The sequence below is a fragment of the Microtus ochrogaster genome, chromosome 16, assembly GCF_000317375.1.
Source record: "Microtus ochrogaster isolate Prairie Vole_2 chromosome 16, MicOch1.0, whole genome shotgun sequence".
NCBI lineage: Eukaryota > Metazoa > Chordata > Mammalia > Rodentia > Cricetidae > Microtus > Microtus ochrogaster.
Window position 1 is genome coordinate 50,087,780 of NC_022018.1, and position 10,073 is coordinate 50,097,852.

Consider the following 10,073-nt stretch of genomic DNA (forward strand, 5'->3'; position numbering starts at 1 on the left):
GGCAGAAATCCTCAATAAATAAATAAATTAAAAAAAAAAGAAAAAAAAGAAATAAAAAAAGAAAATGCCCGAAGACAAATTAAAGAGGTCAGTGCATACCGGCAGCTCTAGCCATTGGGAAACTGAGGCAGGGTGATTATGAATTGGGTCAGCCTGGGCTACGTAGCTAGACCCTATCACCGGAATTAAAAAAACAAAAAAAGGAAAGATGAGAAAGACTTAAAGGCGGCAGATGTCTTGGAGAAAATGCTGAGACTGACCAATATTGCTTTCTCCTTTATTAGCAGGAGAAACTTAAACAAATTTATTAAAATACCTTTGCATTAATAGCATGCTATTAAGATAATCCTTATCCTAGAGAATGACTTCAGCTACACAGAAGTTGTTCCCCATAATATAAAGAGATTAAATTGGAAATTTTTGTATGTTTAATTAATTCGCAACCTGGGATGGGAAATGTCAGCACAGTAAGGCCTGGCCAAGTTGACTGAGCTGTGTTGATAGTCTTGTTGCTATCGCTTGTTGCTGTCCTCTTTCTGTTCTGTTTGTTTAACTAATAGGCTTATTGTGACTCATAGAAGCATGGGTGACTGTCATGGAGGTTACATCACCAAAAAGTCTCCCGCACAGTTTATGGAAGCTGTATCACCAAACAGTCCCTCGACTAGGAATAGTGTATTCCTCCTATAACCCCTGGGAGAGGCCTGGTGAGCCTCCTCTCCATTAAGCAATCTTCTTAATCCGAGCTAATTACCGCATCTGATGTGTTCTGTTCGAATCTGCACTGATTAAGGACTGACACACACCACACACACACACACACACACACACACACACACACACACATGCACGCATGCACTATGAAGGACCCTCAACCTTAGTAGTCTAAAAAGAATACTGCAATGTCACATGAACTCTGGCAGTGAGCCACAAGCTCAGAGAGGACTCGGTGGGACAGCACCCCACTCTCCTCAGCATCAGCTCTGCAATCAGAAGGGACGATTGGGATGGCTGAGGACATCATCTTGAAAGTGAGCTTCCAGCATCCTCGCTTGGCATCCGCAAAGCTGTCATGCTTCCACATCCAAGAGCTGAGCACTCCAACACTTAGTACTTTCTGGGGACAAATGAAAGCCACATCTTTCCTTGGCTTAGTAAGTGGTGTCACCTCTGTCACAGTCTATGCATTCAAATTAACTCACTAAGACCTTCCTAGGCTGAATGGGACACTTGGGCCAAGACTTTAAATGGGAGCCATTCGAAATATTTCATTTCACCTTTTAAACTATCATATTAACAACATAAATTCACAAGATTAAGCTTAATACTCTTTTTTCTTTTTTTTTATACCTTTTCCATTGTGGCATCTAATTTGTGGGGGAGAAAAACAGCTCTTTCTCTTTATTTGACCCCATTTTCCTTTTCTTTCTCCACACCATCCCTCTTGATGCATCCTAGACAGGCCTTGAATTAAAAGATGGCCTGGAATTTCTGATCGTCCTGCCTTCCGAGTGTTAGGATTACACCACCATATGTGGTTCATCAGGGCTGGAGATCAGACCTGGAACCTCAGGCATGCTAAGCAAGCGCTCTACCCACCCTACATTCTCATATTTGAAAGGTGGAAATTGGTGTGCTGAATTACATACGTCAGGACCCCAATCTGTGCAAGAGGTTACTTCTCACCCAGGACTAATGAGTTCCAATAATAAACTAGAAACCATGTGTTACATTAAACAGTCATCGGACGTAATTCAGCACCTAACTCTGGGGATGACCAACCTACTGGATGTTGGGGTATCAGGGTTCTACCTTGGGAAAGGCAGAAGCTGCAGGCTCAATGCTTGCTCCACTGCTGCCACCATCTTGTGCTTAGGGCAGAGTCTGTACACTACATCTTACTACTCTTCACCTATAGAATTTGGGCTTGGAAGCTGCAGTGGTGCCAGCACTGTGATGTTGGCTCAAGTCCTTCCTTCTTCCCCCATGAAGCAGCTCCTAAAGTAGTCGTGAAGAGGAAATGGAGAAGCTAATTGGGCAATCAGGGTTTGCCAATCTGCTTTATGTTATAACTGAGTTCCTAGACCTCTGTGCATCTCAGTAATATCCACAAATATACAAAAATAAATGTCTAAAGGAAGAGAATGAGGACATGAGAAATTGAAGAGAAGGTATTTCGGTACAATCAGATTACAATCAAGGCTTGTCCAGGGAGAACTCCCTGGTCAACCCAGGAGACATCTAGTAATGACATCTGTCCAGGACAATGACAGTCACTACCAACGTCCCTTTCTTCCTTTCCCTAGATCACCTGATACCTCCACTATTCACCCATCCAGAGAAAGGTTCTGTCTTTAAGGAGTTGCTTGAATGCAGCCATTCTCAGAATGAGTATGCTCAGGGGCTGCCATGGGGACATCTGTGCCCACCAAAGTGGGTAGTGTTTGTTTAGGGTGACAGGAGCCCTTACCTAATGGTGAGACAAATCAATAATCAATGGCCCCACAAAGAAAGAACCCCATAAATAATAGATGGTGCTGTTTAGAGAAGACAGGGCCAGTGGGGCTCTTGTTCCAGAGAAACAGGATATGCTCAGAGTGGCACACCACTCTCTGAACTTTCCAGTTACGTCACCAGATAGCTTAGATCAGAAGCACCCAACATAGTACTGCCCATCAGCCAGCCAGGTTCCTTGGGGTCAGAGTCTGTCAGAGACACACTTGCCTAGAGAATTTTTTCCTCCTCAGGACTGGTCAAGGGCACCAAAATACCTTGGCACAGTGAGCTTTTTCCCTCTCACTGTTTAAGCAGAACTATCTTTATCTAGGTGGTTTTGCATCCAATGTGGAAGACTAAAAACCAACACAGTTCTCATATACATTTTCTATCCCATTTAAAGCTCACCATCTTCCAGGTCTGTCTAGTTTTCTTTTTGGTAATGTTTAATTATTAATTCCTCCTGACTTGTAGGATCAAATTTAAGACTGCATTAATAGATTGCTCACTAGGGAGTTTGCCAAAATGCGGCAGGACAAAGTCATTCGAGCCTGCCAACTACGGGAGTGGAGCTGGAGGCAGAAGGGTTTGGAACGGAGTCTGCGCTTCACCGTGTGTCCACCGTGGGACCTCAGGGAATCACAGCTCCTCCTCTCACCTGAAGGGGTTTGCCGAGTCTCACCAAGTGTGGAGACACAAAGCTTAAAGCAAGGCAAGTATGAAGAAATAGATGCATGTTGGGTTATGCCTGTTGTGTGTGTCTGTGTGTTCATGGGTGTGTGTGTGTGTGTTGTATGTGTGTATATGGGGGGGGCATATGTCCACATATACATACCTGCATGTGGATGTGGAAACCAGAGTCCAGTGGCCCAGTGTCAGATCAGAAAGCTTCCTCTTTTTTTTTTTTTTTTTGTGAGGCAGAGTATGTGGTTTGAAAGAAAATGGTTGCCAAAGGGAGTGGCACTATTAGGAGGTGTGTCCTTGTTGGAGGAAGTGTGTCACTGTAGGGACGGGCTTTGAGGTCTCTTTTGCTCAGGCTTCCCTCAGGGTGACTGTCAGGTGACTTCCTGTGGCCTGCAAGATGTAGCACTCTCAGCTGCAGCACCACGTGTGCCCCCACACTGCCATGCTCCCCATCGTGATCACAATAGACTGAACCTCTGAAACCATAAGCTGCCACCTCAACTGAAAGTTTCCCTTATAAGAGTTATCATGGTCATGGTGTATCTGACAGCAATAGAAGAAACCCTAACTAAGACCCGGGGTTTTTCAATGATTCTGGTGATCACCATTTTGGCCAGACTGGGATCTACCTGTCTCCATCCACCCAGAGCAGGGACCTAGGTACAAGTCATCACTCCCAGCTTCTTACATGGGTTCTGGGTCTCCAAACTCAGGGTCTCACATGTACATAGTAAGCACTCTGCCGCCTGAACCATCGCCCTTACCCCGTGTGAGATATCTTTAATCACTGTTTTCCATTGACCCAGCAAGTGTTTACCGAATGTGTAATATGTTCTAGTTACTGGTGACACAGAGCTAGAAAATGACACAATCTTGGTACTCTTGGAGCTGCCATTTTAGGAATAGAGGAGACATCCCCCAAAAGATAAATGTTTCTCTTGGTGGTTGAAAGACGTAACACAGAATACAAGGGGAAAGGGGATAGAGACCAAGGGCAGAAAGGGGGCTGGCACCCTCTCCGTCTCTCAAATGACATTTAAATAAAGAAGAAAAGATAAGAAAGCGAGATTTGTGAACACTTGAGTGAAGATTATCCCAAGAGCAGGGAAGCACTTGGTGAAAAGCCTGAGGCAGGAGTGTGACTGGTGTCTCAGGGAATGAGCAAGGAAGAAAGTATGGCCAAGCCGGGCAGTGGTGGCGCACGCCTTTAATCCCAGCACTCGGGAGGCAGAGGCAGGCGGATCTCTGTGAGTTCGAGACCAGCCTGGTCTACAGAGCTAGTGCCAGGACAGGCTCCAAAGCCACAGAGAAACCCTGTCTCGAAAAACAAAAAAAAAAAAAAAAAGTATGGCCAGAGTGGAGAAAGGATAGGAAAGTGTGGAAGGAAATGGGGCTGGGGCAGGGGTGGTGAGGAAAGTATAGAATCTGACAGCCTCTCAGGGCACTCTGGATTTACCAATGTGATGTTCTACTTGACAGAACCTAGAAATTCCCTGGAGAGAGAATCTCGCTCACTTACATAGAAAACCCCAGCTCACTGTGGGCAATGCCATTCCTACACAAAGGGTCCTGAACTGAACACTTCCCTGGGGAGAGAGTCTCGCTCCTTTATATAGGAAACCCCAGCTCACTGTGGGGAACACCGTTCCTACACAAGAGGTCCTGAACCAATAAGAGTGAAGAACGGAGCCCAAGCAGCAACCAAGTGCTTTTCTCTGCTGAGAAAGTATGGCTTCTTTTCTCTTTGCTCGTGACTGTGAATGTGATATGACTAGCTCATTGAAGTTCCTGCCTTGACTTCCCCACATGATGGACTGGATCCTGGAACTGGAAACTCAAGTGAACCCCTTTCTCATCTAAGCTGCTTTTTGTCAGATTGTTTTTATCACAGCAACAGGAACAATTCTACCACAACTGGCAATGAGACAGAAGGAGATCAGAGGGCTGCAAGCCAGGAGGATGATGGTAGGGCCCTGTTTCAGAAGGATCACTTGCCCATAGTGTGAAGGAAAAGTTATCAACAGAGTGGGAAAACAGCTAGCAAAGGTGTGCCAGTACCCCAGACAAGAGGGGATGGGTTTTTGTGGACTGAAGTGCCCATAATGAACGGGTAAAAAGAGGGCATCCTCCCTACATAGTTTAGTTAAGGTGCCACTGGGATTTGCACATAGGTAAGGTGTAGGGGTTGAGAACAGAAAAGACTCAAAGATGCCTCCGAGTTTGTGGCCTGGGTAGCAAATGTGTCATCAGGACGACAATAAAGGAAGCCACAGACCATCTGGACTCCAGGGAAGAATGAGAAATCAATTGACAGATTTGATTTGGACATAGTGACTCTGAAGTCTCTGGAAGAAGGTGGCTGGTGGGCAAGCTGATGTCTTGGTCTGCAGTTTAGGAAAGGTACCAGAACCTGGGACAAAAAAAATGTGAGACCTTTTGCAACCGATTGAGCAGTTCCCTGCCACATTCTGGCTCACTTCCTGAGCACAAAGGATGCTTCATGCTTCCCTGAAGATGAGCATGGCCATATGACTTGCTTTAGCTAATGGTGTGAAAATCACCAGGTCCCGTTTTCCCACTGACGGGATGGCAGTGTGATGGGTGTCCTGGGCCCCTGACTGAACACAGGGAGCAGATACTCTTGTTGATTCTTGATGGAGATTCTAGAGCAAGACAGAGAAAAAAAATTGTTTAAAGTCATTGAGACTTGAGGATGGTGTGCAGAAAAGCGCATATGAGACATAGGCATACACTAGGAAGCACTTAAAACCATGAAATTAGATGAGATCACCTGTGTACAAAGGTGCTGAGAGCTGAGTGCTCCAGTCACAACCAGATAGTAAGAAAACAGAGGAAACTCCAGGGAAGGAGACTGCTCTCTCATAAGAGACTTCAGAAAGCTACCGTCCTTCCTGTTGGGCCTTTGCTGGACACTGATCATGCTTTGCGTCTTGGTCTTGAATTTTCCAAACTCTAGAAATGTAAGTGACCTGTATCTGTTATTTCTGAGAGTCCAGTCGGTGGTGCTTTGCTGTAACAGTGCAAACAGACTCGGTCAAAGCTGCTCAGGAAAAAAGAAATTAGAGGTCAAGTGAAGAAACTGTCTCGTGGACATGTCAGCTGTGTCCAGTGCAGCCTGCAGACCAAGGCCAGCAGCTTGACAGCATGTCAGCTGTGTCCAGTGCAGCCTGCAGACTGAGGCCAGAGCTGTGTAGCTTGACAGCATGTCAGCTCTGTCCAGTGCAGCCTGCAGACCAAGGCCAGAGCTGTGCAGCTTGAAGCAATTGTGCACATCTGCCTCTCTTGGTTTCAGAAATGACAATGGTAGGAGAGATGGATGGCAAATATGGACAACAGAGATAAAAGAAACTTTTCTGTTCAAGGAAACAGAGAGGGGGAGGAGGTCAAAGAAGGGCATTTTAATATAAAATATTATTAAGCTGTAAGTGTAGTTCAGTTGGTAGAGTACTTGCTCAGAATGCACAAAACCCTAGGTTCTGACCTAGCATTGCACAAATGAGGTTTGGTGGCAGAAACCTATAATCCCAGCACTCGGGATGTAAAGGCAAGAGGACCAGGAGGAATTCAAAGTCTCCCTCAGCTACGTAGAAAGTTCAAGGCCGGCCTGGAGTACAGGAGACCTTATCTCAAAATTAAATTAATTGCTGAGCAGTGGTGGCGCAAGCCTTTAATTCCAGGAGGCAGAGGCAGGCGGATCTCTCTTAGTTAGTCTAGTCTACAAGAGCTAGTTCCAGGACAGGCTCCAAAGCTACACAGAGAAACCTTGTCTCGAAAAACAAAACAAATTTAAAAATTAATTAATTGACTAATATAAAAAGATAAAGGATGACCAATTTTTTAGTTAAAAGAACAGGAACAGTGTGAAGGAGAAAGAGGAAGAAAAGGAGGAAGACAGGGAAGAGAGAACCACCCTGGACCAGTCAAAGCTACACCCCAGTACATCCCTGCATTCAGTGCCTATGACTTCCCATTGCCATGCCCAAAATAAAGGCTGAGAGATAAAGCCCAGTGAAGGATGAGCCACCGAAAAACTCTGCAAGGCTGTCTGCTACGCCTGCTCCTTCAAGTCAGAGGCATAGCCTGAAAAGACCCCCACAGAGAAGGTAGAGAAAGGACCTAGAGGGAAAAGGAGGAAAACTGAGTCTGGCGAGGATGGAGCAGGCCTCAGAAGATGCCAAATAAACCAGGCACAGAAAGCCCAGGGCGCTAGAGAGGCCAAGTAAAGTGTGTGCATTTTTGATAGCTTGTGCTTCTGATGACTGTGCAGTCTGAAATCCTCTGTCTTATCCCATTTTATAAAAATGCAGAATTTTGTTTTATTTAAAAAAAACTGTGTTGTTAGCACACAGTACACTTCCTTGTTTGGAGGGTGTCCTGGTTTGCTTTCGGTTGCTGTAATAACACCATGACCAAAAGCTGCATGGGGAGGAGACGGTTGGTCTGGCTTGAATATCCAGATCACAATGCATCACTGAGAGAAGACAAGATACATACTCAAACGAGGCGAGAACTAAAGCAAAGCCATGCAGGAAGGCTGCTTGATATTTTGTTCCCTGTGGTTTGCTCAGCCCACTTTCTTACACAGTCCAGGACCATCTGCCCAAGGGTGGCACCACCCACAGTGGGCTGGGGCTTCCTACATCAATCATTAATCAAAAAATGCCCCCAAAATTTCATGCAGTCCAGTCTGACGGAGGCATTCTGTAAATTAAGATTTCCTTTTCCCAGATGACCCTAGCACACTAGGAAGGTAGGGTTGGGATTTGTCTCTAACCAAAAGTCACCCAAACCAGACTGACATGGGTAATTGCTTTTCCCTGGTCGAGTTTTCAAAGACCCAGGAGGATTGCCTGATAGTGACACACCTGGCCACCTTTGCACAAAATTCCTTGTGATATGGGGAAATACGCAGAAGTCATTCTTGGGTCCTCCCCATCTCCATCATCAGCACCTGCCTCCGTCAGATGTCAATCATCCTCCATAAACGCCCCTCTGTGCGGAGCACCGCATGAGAACACCCCTGCGTGGCCTAGTGGCTTTGTGCACTAGGTTGTCCATCCAGGAAGGGGAGGTTGGACGTTGTTGAGTGTTGCTAGACACTGTCTGCCCAGGTTTGGCCTCAGGTGGCTATTTTCTCTTTGTTGTCCTTTGAAAATCCTTGATCCTAATAAAATTCCCGAGTCCTGACTTGAATCAACATTCTTCTGTCTTTGTGTCTTCCAGGTACCTTATTGTCACTAACAACCCAGGACCAGTTAAAGTAAATTCCTCCTTTAAGGGAATATGAATTATTTTTTTTTTTTTGGTTTTTTTGGTTTTTCGAGACAGGGTTTCTCTGTGGCTTTGGAGCCTGTCCTGGAACTAGCTCTTGTAGACCAGGCTGGTCTCGAACTCACAGAGATCCGCCTGCCTCTGCCTCCCGAGTGCTGGGATTAAAGGCGTGCGCCACCATCGCCCGGCGGAATATGAATTTTTTTAACCTTCTACCAACCATCACAATACTGTGTATGTGTGTCCACCATCGCCCGGCGGAATATGAATTTTTTTAACCTTCTACCAACCATCAGAGTCAAAATACATTTTCGCGTTTTCTCTTCTTCCTGCATTATTTTATCATGGTGTTCCCTTTACTAAACTTGCTGTCTCACCCGCTCAGTTCATTCTCTACCCTTCTTCCCTCTCACGGTTTCTAGTGCATTCGAAGACATACTCGGCATCTAAGATGGCAGCATGCTTACCATGAATGTTTGCTTACTGCTTGCTCCCTCTTCGGGGAAGATAAAATTCAAGTGCAATGAGCTGTACAAACCTGAAGTGTTTTAATTCTGTCAGGAAACCAAACATTACCACAACTCAAAAATTGTCCACAAGTCCTTACACAGAGTTAGCCCCAGCACCACCTCCAAAGCCATAATCATCAGCTGCTCTGTCCCCCACTTTTAGATTGATTTTCCAGTTGTAGGGTTTCATATTAAATACAATTATACCATTTTTGCTCTGTTGTGCGAGGCTTCTTTCCCTCACCATAACCATTTTTCTTGGTTGGTTGGTTTTTAGCCTTATCTGTGTCCCCTACATAGGCTGGTATTGCATTCCTCTTGGCTGATAGCTAGTGTTCTCCTGCATGCAAACCACAATTTGTTTTTCCACTCTCCTGTTGATGAACATTTTGGCGGCTTCCAGCTTTAGGTTATGATAAACAGAGCTTCTGTGAAGTCATTTTCAGAACCGTGTTTGTTATTCTTGGGCCTGCAGAGCAGGATTGCTGAGTCATAGCAGGGGAATTATGATTAGTTTTTGAAGGATCTGCCAGACAGTCTTCAGAAATGGTTGTATTATTTTATATTCCCTTGCCTGCACTGTCATATAAGTACTGCACGCTAATCGATTGTGTCACACACTGTGTGTGAATGCTGGCTTTTCCTCTGTGTAGTAGTTGCACTTCTGCCGGCTCTTAAGAACCACTCTTTTAAGTTGGGCAGTGGTGGCACACACTTTTAATCCCAGAATTCAGGAGGGAGAGGCAGGTGGATCTCTGGGAGATCGATCGAGGCCAGCCTAGCCTACATAACAAGTTCCAGGACAGCCAGGGCTGCACAGAGAAACCCTGTCTAGAAAAACAAAAAACAAAACAACAAAAAAGACAAAACAAACAAACAAACAAAAAGATCACTCTTTTCCCTGAGTATCAATTGAGAAAAAAAAAATTCCCTTAGATAAAGCCAGATACAATGAAATACACACACACACACACACACACTCTATAGATGATAGATAGATAGATAGATAGATAGATAGATAGATAGATAGATAGATAGATAGATAGATAGAAGCTCTCCCTTCCCAAAGCTATTCCCATGCCTTCCCTACCA